Source organism: Anser cygnoides, chromosome W (genome assembly GCF_040182565.1).
Source record: "Anser cygnoides isolate HZ-2024a breed goose chromosome W, Taihu_goose_T2T_genome, whole genome shotgun sequence".
Taxonomy (NCBI): Eukaryota; Metazoa; Chordata; class Aves; order Anseriformes; family Anatidae; genus Anser; species Anser cygnoides.
The window spans coordinates 807,118-819,587 of NC_089911.1; positions in this window are offsets into that span (position 1 = coordinate 807,118).

Consider the following 12,470-nt stretch of genomic DNA (forward strand, 5'->3'; position numbering starts at 1 on the left):
TGGGCAAGAATGTGAGAAAAGAAACATCACCAAGGCAGCTGACTTAAACCAACCAAAGGGATATTCCATACCATATGATGTCACACTCAGCCATAAAAGGTGGAAAAAGGAGGAAGAGGGGAGGGGTGGGCTCTCCTTTTGAAAACGTCTGTCCTCCTCCCGAACACCGGCTACGTGCGTTGAGGCCCTGCTTCGACGTGGCCAAGCATCGCTCATTTGTGGGAAGTAGAGAGTAATTTCTTTCCTCTGTACTTCCACATAGCCTTTACTTGTTTTGTTTAGTTTTCCCTTTCCCCCTCCCTTTTCCTCTTTCCCTTTTTTTTTCCCCTTTAGTTAAATTGTTTAGTTAAATTGTTTAGTTAAATCGTTTAATTAATAATAATCTTTCCTTAATAATTATTTATTTTTCCTTTAATTAAATTATCCTTATCTCTACCCGTGAATTATTCTTTCCTTTACTTCTTCCCCTCCTCATCTAAGGAGGGGGAGTGAGAGAGCGGTTGTGGTGTTCAGGTGCCTAGCACGGTAAAACCACCACACACGTTAAACCACAGCATGTGCCCAGCTGGATGAACTTTTCCAACAGGTGCTTCTGTCATGAGTGGAGCTGAAGTGCCTCTACACAAGTGCACGCAGCATGGGAAACAAACAGGAAGAGTTGGAAACAATGTTGCAACTAGAAAAATATGACCTGACTGCTATAACGGAAGTGTGTTGGGACAGATCACAAAACTGGAACAATGGAATAGTGTGCTACAAGCTTATCAGAAGAGATAGGCAGAGAAGGAGGTGTGTTGCCCTCTGTGTTAGGGAAGGGATTGATTGTGAAGAGATGCCTCTGAGTATATTGGGCTTATGTGGCAAGGTTTTGGTAGCAGGGGGCTGCGGGGATGGCCTCTGTGAGAAGAATCCAGAAGCTGCTCCATGTTAGATAAGGGCCAGTTTCAGCCAGCTTTTTCATTGTATTTTCTCCCCCTTTCCCTGTGAGAAGGGGGAGTAAGAGACCGGTTGTGGTGGAGCTTGGCTGCCCAGCTGAGTAAAACTGCCACACTGAAAAACAGCCACAGAAAGGTTGAGAGCTTGTGGGTAAAAGTTAAGGACCAGACCAATAAAGAACACCTGGTGGTTGATGTCTACTTCAGGCTGCCTGATCAAGGGGAGCCTGTTAAGGAGGCCTTCTTGCATAAACTACAAGAAGCATCTTGTTCGCATGCTCTCATCCTGATGGGGGACTTCAACCACCTGGATGTTTGTTGGGAAAGCTACAGAGCAGGCTGTAAGCAATCCAGGAGACTCCTAGCGTGCGTTGAGGATAACTTCCTGGTCCAGGTATTAGACAGAATAGTCAGAGGAGAAGCATTACTGGACCTGGTGCTCACCAATGCGGACAAATTCATTAAAGAGGCTAAGATTGGAGGCAGGCTGGGCTGCAGTGACCACGCCCTAGTTGAGTTTGTGATCTCAAGGAATATGGGCCTGACGAAGTGCAAAGTCAGGACCCTGAACTCCCAAAGAGCGAACTTCAAGCTGTTTAAAGACCTAGTGGATGAGATCCCCTGGAACACTGTCCTTAGGGACAAAGGAGATGAACAGAGCTGGCAACTCTTTTTAATGCTTTTCTTAGAGCACAAGAACTCCCAACCCCCTGTGTAAGAAAGCGGGCAGGGAGGGCAGACAACCGGGATGGCTGAGCTTCTGGTCAAACTGAGGCGCAGGAAGGAAATGCACAGGCAGTGGAAGCAGAACATGTGGCCTGAGAAGAGTAAAGGGATGCTCTTTGGATGTTCAGGAATGGGATCGGGAAAGCCAAGGCGCAGATGGAACTGAGCTTGGCAAGGGATGCAAAGAATAACAAGAAGGGATTCTATAGGTACATTTGGCCAGAAAAGAAAGGCCAAGGAGAGTGTCCCCCCTTTGATGGATGAAAAGGGAGAACTGGTAACGACAGACATGGAGAAGGCTGAGGTACCCAACAAGTTCCTTGCCTCAGTCTTCAGCTATAACTTCAGCTATAACAGCTATAACTCTCATGTTAGTGACCCCTATCTGTTTGATCATGCTGCTAAGGACTTCAGAAGATTGGTTAAGTTAGAGGTGTCCAGAAATGTGTAGGACAGAAAATCCCAGTGTTCCAGGATGGGGGAAAAGTGATTAGAGCTCAACTGGAACAAATAATGGAGTTCACACTAGGGAAGAGAGCAGTGAGACTAGAAGGCATTTGTTTTAGCTTCATTTGTATTCTGTGGATTTAAATAGTCAAAGTGCATCTTGAATAAATGATTTTTTAAGGATAAGTAGATCATAAACCTCAGAGGGCCTCAAAAAAAAAAAAAAAGAAGGGCCTCAAAAGATCTGCCTTAGAGTTCCCTTCTTTTCAATAAGGTTTTAAATTCCACTGCAGTGTTACTGATTATTTTGTTTTTATATGGGAAACACATTTCTCAGATATATAGAATCCATCTGGAGCCTTTGTTTCTGCACTTAATGAGCACTACTTTTTGACAACTGGATAACAAGCAAACAGAGCTAGACCAGTCTCTTACTTAGGCCTCAGTCCTGCAATTAGTTCCACATGTATTAATCTCTGCACTAGTACAAAACCTCACTGAAGTTAGTGAGAATTTCTGGGGCTGCTATAAGAACTAGTCCTTATCCTATATTATAAGGGCTTGATTATCTGGTCCACTACTGTCCAAGCAGTACAAAGTGGCCTAAGTAGATGGCTATTTCAATGTTATTGGTAGTGAGAATAAGTTTCTGAAGCTCCATGCAAACTTGTTGAGCCAAAAATTACTCCTCTTTTTTTTTTTTTTTTTTGTGTGCATAGTTATAGGGTTGCCCAGCACTGCAGTTTGCAAGAAAAAAATTCTGCAACATGGAAAAAATGTGTCCTGGGCTGACATCTGATAGTTGCTAATTCTTCAGCTTTAATCTTAGCAGTGCTGTTGATTTATATGAAACCATGGCTAAGCCATAAGATCCTTTCTCTGACTCAGTTTCCCTACTGGTAATAGGTAGATTAGTAATTGCTTCACAGATCTCTCTGAAAATTGTGTTAACATAGATATCTTAGCAGCACAAGAAGGAATTTAAGCATTTTTTTTCTTATTGTAGTCTGATAATGAAAGCAGAACAGCATGATTTTACCTGCCTCTCTTGATTTTAGAATATATGGAGATGAAATTTCATTTTCTGTTCTGAGTTTAAATATCAAACTATTGGATATTACCTCCTGTCTTTTCAAGTTTTATTAACAAAAATGATGAACCTGAAACAGAAAAATAGAAGTTGGCAATGTAGTTTTGACTTCTTTTAATTTACTTCTCAAAGCCAATATTCACAGATTTTAAATAGTATGATAACACCATCCAATGATAATTTAAAGACGGACACAATAACAAGGTATCAAAATGAATTCAGGAAGTAAGACCTGGTATGAGGTACTAAACCTTTGGAAGGCGTACAGTATTTCAACAGTCTTCCGTGTGTGCGTAGGGTGTGTATATGTTAAGAGCTGTAGTGCTTAGCACCCTCCATGATCAAGACAGAAGATTAAATACTGGAGCTGGCCTTTCTCAGTAAAAGTTTCAAGTCTCTGATTAATTCCGAAAATTTTAATGAAACAAAGCCTTATGTAAAACATGCTCCCACAACCTGTTGTGCAGATTTCTGTCTACCCTTTGTAACAGAAAAGAACAACTAATCTACAGTATCAGAGCCTGACTTCTCAAATGGTAAATGGTGTACCATTTCTGCACTGCAAAAAAGAGTTGAATTCTCAGCAGAATGTTAGTTTTTTTTTTTTTTTTTCTGGACAAAAATCAGTAGTGTTTGTTTAAGTTAAGGAGCTGAATTTTGTACATGTATATAGTTGTATAACAGAATCATATTGCTGAATAATCTATACTGTTCATAAAGAAGCATATCAGGTTAGAGTTATAAAAAGATGGTTTTTGAGGTGTACTTTTCAGTGATACAATCAAATTTATGGACAACATGATTTGCAGATAATTCTGGTGACAATGAGAACAAACTTTGAACTAAACTTATAGAATTTTTATTCCAGTGTAGATGTTCAAAATAAAATTCAGCTTAAATGAATACAGTGAAGAGAAGATTGAAAGGAATGGAAAAAAAATGGGAAAATCTCCTTGGTTTGGGAGAGACAACCTGAAGTTTTTGCTTGGGCAGATAATGATAGGTCAAGGGAGAATGGCTTTAAACTAAAAGAGGGGAGATCTAGATTAGATGTTAGGAGGAAATTATTCACTCAGAGGGTGGTGAGGCACTGGAATTGGTTGCCCAGAGAGGTTGTGGATGCCCCATCCCAAGAGCAGGTTGGACAAGTCCCTGGGCAACCTGATCTAGTGATCTTTAAGGTCCCTTCCAAACCAAGCCATTCTATGATTCTACGATTCTATATTTACTGCTCATCTTTGATTTCTCTTTTGTTGTAATTTATAAGAGAAATAATTTCAGGGCTTTTCTAGAGGATTTGGAAGGAAGAAGAATTTTCACTGCTGGCAGTGAAGCAGAATGTTCTTTATGGAATAGGGAGGTTATTCCTAATTTCGTCCTCACACAAAAGACACTATTGAAAGACAAACTACTCCTAGTTTATGCATTCTTACTAGTCTCTGAGCTATAGAAAAATACTTTTGATGCTAAAAATAGCATACAATTCCATCAAAATTCAGGGATTGTCTCTTACTATGCATATTAAAAAGATCAGGTATACACAACACAGGTCACATATTTTGTAAAGCAGTATTTTGAATTAAGGTGTTCATGCTTTACAGAGTTACTGCACTGTTTTTTCATTCCTTCATTTACTTTGCTGCTCCACCTTTTTGAATAATGTTCATGTTTTTACTCCCATAAATAATAATTCCCAACAAATAAGAAAACTGCTCTTGTAAAGTATATATTCCTTTCTTGCCTTTACATTTCTTTTTTGACTGTTTTGTTCTCAACTAGAAGCTGATATAACAGCACTGAATTCTGTTTTTCTCAACAGTTTCAGCTGCCCGTCCATATTATTTTGTCTTTTTTACAGTACAGTAACACTCGGGAATTGCAGTCAATGAGACTGTGAACCCTCAGTGCCAAGAATTTTGTGCAAACATATTCAGAAAACAGAGCTCTACTCTGAAGAATTTCTGGTGTAGTTTAACAGAAAGCCTGAGGTTAGACCTTGATAGTTGCCTTTATTTGTTTTTTAATTCTACCTTAGACATACATTACAAAACAGTTCATTGCAGGCTTGACTTCCTTGATGTGCAGTTTTACACCATCATTTGTGGGACATTCAAATTATGCATACATATTTCTGTATGCAACTTCTGTAATTTCTGTATCTAACTTTTTATTCCTACAAAAACACCTGTTAATTTAGCTTAGTGCTAATAATCCAAATCTATAACTGAGGTGTTTGCCACTGAGGTTTAAGTTTTTGTTGATCAAGATATGCCTGTGCCAGAACTATTTGGGTCATGGAACATAACTCACGTAGAAGACTTTCTTATCCAGTATTTTGCTGACACATACAAACAACCTGGAAAGACCAAGAGGAAGGATTTCCTGTTGTAGAATACAAGACTGTTGCCATATCAGGTTTAAGTATTACTGTAATCCTTTATTTATATTTGATTTATCACTCAGTTCTTTCAATAAGGAATTTAGGTTCATGACTGCAATTCATGGAATCACATTATCATCTTTTCAAAAAGATAGTTAGGATGTTTTCAGTCTCTAGCTGTTTGATTTTGTTAGTTGAACCACTTTGTCCCTAAAAACTTCATTATGACTTTGATGAAACTATCCATAAGTAGCATCTTCCATCTATTCAGTTTGCTGGTTAGCAGCCTCTTTAGCACATGTATTTCAAAAAGTGCTTTATTTCAGTTGATTCAAAAGAGGCCTCACATAAGCCTTTTAATTGCCTGACTTATTATGAGTTGTCATTTGAAAGATACAGTGGGTGGTCTGTGATTCTGAAAATGTTATACAACAGAGGATTGATTTAGATGTACCTTCCATATAGGTTATGAAACATCTCTAACTGTTAGGCATTATTCAGAATGGAAGAATTTCTCTACCTTAAAGGTTACAAAAATAGAAAAGGGAAATTGGTACATGGAACAATAGTTAATCACAAAATAGGTACCTGAGTCCAAATTGTGACCTTCAAAGTCCCTCTAGATAAAAAAGCTTAGTTATAGAAATCTATAAAGTCAATGGGGACTTCTCCATTTTTTTTGGAAGACCCTCCACTTCTCACAGTTCTGCTTGTATTTTTCTCAGAATTGTCATGACCTAAACATCAGTTTGCCTATTTCCAGTCTAAGTACTGGTGATCTAGAAACGGAGCATGTCTGACACATACATGTAGAGAATCAGCTGGATTTGAGATGCCCTGTGTTCCTGTTCTTGCTCCAAGGATTACATCACAACCTGGGGAACCCTGCTGTAGATGAATGTTTTAGCCATTAGATTAAAACATCATTTTGTCTTTTGCTCTCTTGGCATATGTATTTGCCTTTAGAAGTCTTGCATTTCCCTCTGCCTGATGACACAACTTTGAAAGGAATGGTGGAATTCCATCTGTAACTTGGGTTTTGAAAGGAAAAGTTTGAGTCAATTCCTGAAGTGCCACTGACACCATTCCCAAGGTGAGGGCTCATCTGGTTCTAGATCTTGATTGGGTGAAAATATCTAGCATTGTCCTGACTCACTCAGAAAGAACTGGGAGTAGGAATGTAATCCTGCTTTACTTTTCCTCCTGGCAAGTTTTAGTTGGCAAGTTTTAGGCAGTTACATGCTTTCTTTGTGGACTTGTGGGGTCACCCTTTTGAGTCTCCTAGCTCTCACCCATGCACTAAAAAAGATATCCAGCTCTGCAGCTCTGAGATCTGGATTCCACATGCAGCTTCCTTTACTTACATTTTAGGCTTTGAAGGACTAGATTACATGTCCTTGTTTATTTAATGTATGTATTCCCAAGTCAAAAAGATTTCAAAAAACTTCAAAATGTATGCGGTAGTTTGATTCATCAACTGCCTTTTGTTAGTACTCCCAGGAATTCCCTCATTAATGGTACTGCTATATTCATACAATGGTAATTTTTGTCTTTTTAATTTGGTCATTGTGAACGGTAAAAGCAGAGTATTTCATAGTCAGTTTGAAGGAGCAGTTTATGTTTCAGTGTAAATAATGCTTATCACATAAGTCCCATCTTTTATAGACCATTTGGAACAAATGAATTTTCAGTTATGCCAAGTTACCAAAATGGTGAAAACCAAACATACAGTGTATAACTGTCAAGCTGATTTCCATTTATGATCTTTTATCCATACAAATAGAAAGTAGGCAGCCATGTCAAATTTAAACAAAGAAAATGCATTTCTTCAATTTATGGAAATGAACAGGATTCAAAAGGTGAATATAACTATCGCTAAGAGAAAGAACATGAGAGTACAACTAGTGAATATGGATAACAATAGCATTTTGTTATCCTCCTGATTCTCATGTTCTTCTGGTTTTCTTTGCCTCCTTTCCTGCTTTTAACTGTTTTCCTTTTCACTGTTGTATAGTTCAATGGACCTTTTATTTTCCTCTCTTTTTCAAAAATGCTTTATAAAAATAAGCTTATTTTGCATGGCTTTTAAAAAGTTATATACTCTGGGGTTTCATCATGTTAATTAAAAGTATATACAGTGTCAGTACAATTCCAAGTCTATTGGATTGATGTAATAAATGGAGCAATCCAGCACTTATTAAAATCTATCTGGAACAATTTCTAATTGTTCTTTCCCTATTTTTCATAGTATCTTCCCTATTCCATTCACTCTATTTTTTGTTGCATCAATGATCTAACTTAAAACTCCATGATCAGGAACCTAGTTGCTTCCTAATACATGTTGTAGACATCTTAGTACATTCCGTGAACAACACATTTAGAGAAATTAGTGTATAAGGAAGAAATCTCTTTGCTCCTTACTTTTTTTTTTAATCACTTACATTGTTTTATTTCTCCAAAGGTCCAGGCTAAACTGGGCTATATTATGCTGGGCAAGAAGTATATGACAAAATATGGTAAATCCCAAAGATACTGAGATAGTGAGTTCTAATCTGAAACTGAATGAAATACAAAATCTGAATGTAATGCATAGTAAAAGAAAGGAATTGGGAGGATGGACAGTGGATATACACAACTAATGTGACTACATGGATTATTTTATGCATTTGCTGGTTCCAGTACATCTGACTTTTTTAAGAAGGCATGAAAAATCAAAAAGTCATTTGAATATCTCTCAGCTGCTATTTATCCTGATCTAACAGTCAGTGTTCCAGTACAAAGTATCAGAATGCCTGTATTTGTATCTTACTTTTTTAGCAGCCTTATTAAAATTCAGAAGATCAAATTTCTTTATTTACCTCTCTTTCATATTGGATTTTTTTTGTATGCTTTTTCAAATATACTTTATCTTGATTCACCTAAAAAGATATATATTTAATAAAACTATGTTTATTTCATATCATAAAATCCCCAGAAACTTTTAGATGCTTGATTATTTCAAGGTTATTACGTGACAAGTTCAAACTAGAAAAATGAAAGTTTCAGCAATTAATAAACAACCAAACATACCATCTTGGGCTACACCTTCATTTTGGCTAACTCAAAGGCATTTCAGCGCAGATGACAACTCACTCTGGTTTAACAATAGATAGGGTACTATTAAGAATCTAATGACATTAAACATTTACTCAGCATACAAGTCACTGGCACCTTGCTTATGATTTTGTACTGCTTTGCAGTCACCACAGTAACTACAGTGTGCACATGCTGAAAAATGGAAAGGACTGTCCAGCCCTAACACTAGTTCATTTGCTGCTGAAATGTCTTTTTAGTCCCCTCTGATGCTCATATGAACCCCAAATTGTTTCTTGACAGTCTTTAGTATCTGCACCGTTTCTGTTGTAACTTACATTTTGATAGCGCGATTGCCATGTTCTACTAGCACTGCAGGGAAATTTCTCATAAAATCTCTAAGAAATCATGTAAACACCCCTAATGTCTCATGTTGTTAATGTCCTACATTCCACACACGATAGCCTTGACATCTGCTTTGTAAGAAGTAGTATTATATAAAGCAATTTAAATTGAATTTCTAGACAAGGTTTTGAGAAGGCCACCAGTGCCTATGTTTTCACAAGCTGTATGAAGAGTGGAGTGAATGTATGTTTCTCTAGATTGATTTATGACCACCAAGAAATGTTACTTTTCAGCACCACTTTGAAAGTCCACTGATTTTTCAAATTAGAGCAAATTAGAAGGTAGTAAGGACCACTAGAACAGATTGCTCAAAGCCCCATCCAGCCTGGCCTTGAAGACTTCCAGGGATGGGGCATCCACAACTTCTCTGGGCAAAATACCATGTTGTAACATTTATTTTGATGTGATTTGATCACTGCTTTTTGAATTACCATATGTTTGAAGATTGGCACTTTAGTGCAATATTCTCTGTGAATTTTAACAGAATGATGCATGCTTTATGTGTTTAGGGAGTGAAAACATTCATAGACTGCACTAGATATTTACATTAGTACATATTCCAGCTTGGACATGGCTACTGTGTGCAAGAAGGCTTTTTTCAGAGCAATTAATTTTCAGTATTTTGTAAAACAAAACAAAACAAAACAAAAAAACAGATTCATTCACAGTGCCTTTTCTTTCCAAGATGATTTATGCAGCTAATCTCTCTTTTACAATTTACATTAAGATCAAGAGAGAACATGGGTATAAGCAAAGTATCACTACATTAGGTAACATACAAAGGAGGAGAGTGAAAAATGAAGACTCCATTCCCCAAACTCCAGCAGATGAAACGATCAGCTCACCTTTTCAGATCTGCAGTATTCTATGCACACTGCTGTGGCAGTAGGGATTTCCCAGCAAAGGGATTTCCCAGCAGTAGGGATTTCCCAGCAAATACAACAGAGCTGCAAAGTTTGTTGAGACGGAGACAGAGAAAACTGACCCTCTACATGCACTGTGGAATACAGCAACTTACTATCAGTGTAACTTAAGGAAAGGGGAGGAGACCATTATCCCAGCTCTGAAAAAAAAATAAGAACACATCAGAAGAGAGGGGAAAGCTGAGCTGCTGTAATATTGATTAGTCTTGGCACACTGAGAACAGGGCCACTTTTTTTGTTTTTCCTTTTAGACCACTTTCACGCTTTGTCAGTTCAGCTTCATTAGAAACGCAAAATCAGAACCCAGGAAGAACTGGAGGATCACACACAGAACAGGGACGGCTGGAGCAATTCTTCATTAGAAATTCCAGACTGGAAAGCTGAAAAGCCTTTGCATAATTATATAACACTACTCATGTGCTTTTTAAAATAAATGTTAAAATATGTGAGCAAAAAGCTTGTTCTAAAAAGAGGCTATCACATGTTTTCTAATTCTTAAAGACAGTTATTCATGAACTCCCCCTTCCCAGAGTGGGGAAATGTCTTTCAGAAACACCTTATTATCAAGAATAGAGAAAAATGTAATGAGCTTTAGTTCTTTGTATTTTTTGGAGATACTCAAAATACATAATGAGACTTGCCTCTTGTTCAGTGATTTAAACTCACTGGATACTAAGCCCCATTCAGCCTGTTTCAATAGCATGAACTGAATGATGAAGTGAAAAGCATAACATTTTCATTTTAATGTTGGTCAATTTAAATTCTTCAATAATTATATTTCAGTGCATTTTTCAAGTGTATTTTCCTATAAGATGAACAAATATTATAAATGGAAATTTATATAAATGTATGCTAAGCATAAAATTTAAGTTTATTTAGAGATTAACTGGCTTTTTTTTCTGTAAAGCCATTTTAAATATACAGAAATAATCTTACATACCAGATCCACAATAAATAGTTAGATAAGAAATAAAATTCAGAGCATTGTTACTTCCACACAGTCAGTAATGGTTTTACTAAAGTGTTTGATTATTTAAAATATGTTTCAAAAATGATGTATAGAGAGAAAAATAATCTTATAGTACAATGCAACCATGCATTAATGTAGGTTTGTATTTTGACTGAGAACCATGGAATCTTGATCTTAGGTTTCTCAAGAAAGAAAATAAACATCTGAATTACCTTATTTGTTATTCATTTATTTTAAAAAGCAAGAAGAACTGTTGACAGCTTGAGTTGCAAAATAGAAACCACAGCCTGTATTTTCTTATACCTGGCAGTTTAAATGTCTATCTCATCATTATTTTTCCTGGTTCCACTTTTAAATACTTTCACCATCTTGCCTGGAGATGGGAATTGACCTGTTAAATTACTTTGTCCTTTAGTGATGTGATTGTTTGATGTTTCTTTTTGGAGTATGGCATGCTTTCTGTGAAACCTTCCAGAATCCTTCCTATGCTTTCATGTAGGATCAAATGAGGCTGCAAAAAAGGGACTCTGAAATATCAAAAGTGACTTTATGTCCCTCGGAAAGATGTTAAAGGTATCGGGAGCGCAAGTAGTGTTCTCCTCTGTCCTCCCAATTGGTGACTGGGACCCAAGAAAAAAGAGACAAACAGACCACGTGAACAATTGGCTACATGGCTGGTGCCATGCTCAAGGTTTTGGGTTCTAAGACCTCAGACGTACTTTTGAGAGACTGGGCATGCTGACACTGGGTGGGGCGCAACTGACCAGGTGGGGCAAGAGTGTTCTGGGCAGAAAGATGTATGGGCTTATTAGCAGGGCTTTAAATTAGATGCAGCAAGGGAAGGGGATGTACCTCTGAGTGATGGAAGCAAACCTAGAAACATTATCACTTTAGGAAACAACATGGAAATACTTGTGAACTGTCCCAAAGCAATTAGGAAGTGTTCCTCTGAAAAGGTGATGTGACTGATGCTGAATGTCCGGGAGAAAAAGAGAGTTTATGTCCAGTGGAAGAAGGGACAGACAACTCAGGGAGAGTACAAGGAAGTTGCCAGCATATGCTGAGAAAAAACCAGGAAGGCCAAAGCCCAGTATGAGCTCAACCTGGCCACTATGGTTAAGGATAACAAAAAATGTTTTTATAAAGACATTAACGGCAAGAGGAGGGCCAAGGAGAATCTCCATCCTTTACTGGTTGCAGGGGGGAACATGAATACTGAGGATAAGGAAAAGGCTGAGGTTCTTAATGCCTTCTTTACATCTGTCTTTACTAGCCAGACCACTTATCCTCAGGGTACTCAGCCTCCTGGCCTGGAAGTCTTGGATGGGGAGCAGAAGAACCCCCCCACAGTTGGAAATGATTAGAGACCTGCTGCTCCTCCTGGACTGTCATAAGTCCATTGGGCCAGATGGGGTCCACCTGAGGGTGCTGAGGGAGTTGGTGGAAGTACTCGCCAACCTGTCTAGGTCCCAGTGGATGGCAGCACAGCCTTCCGGCATGTCAGCCACTCCTCCCAGTTTAG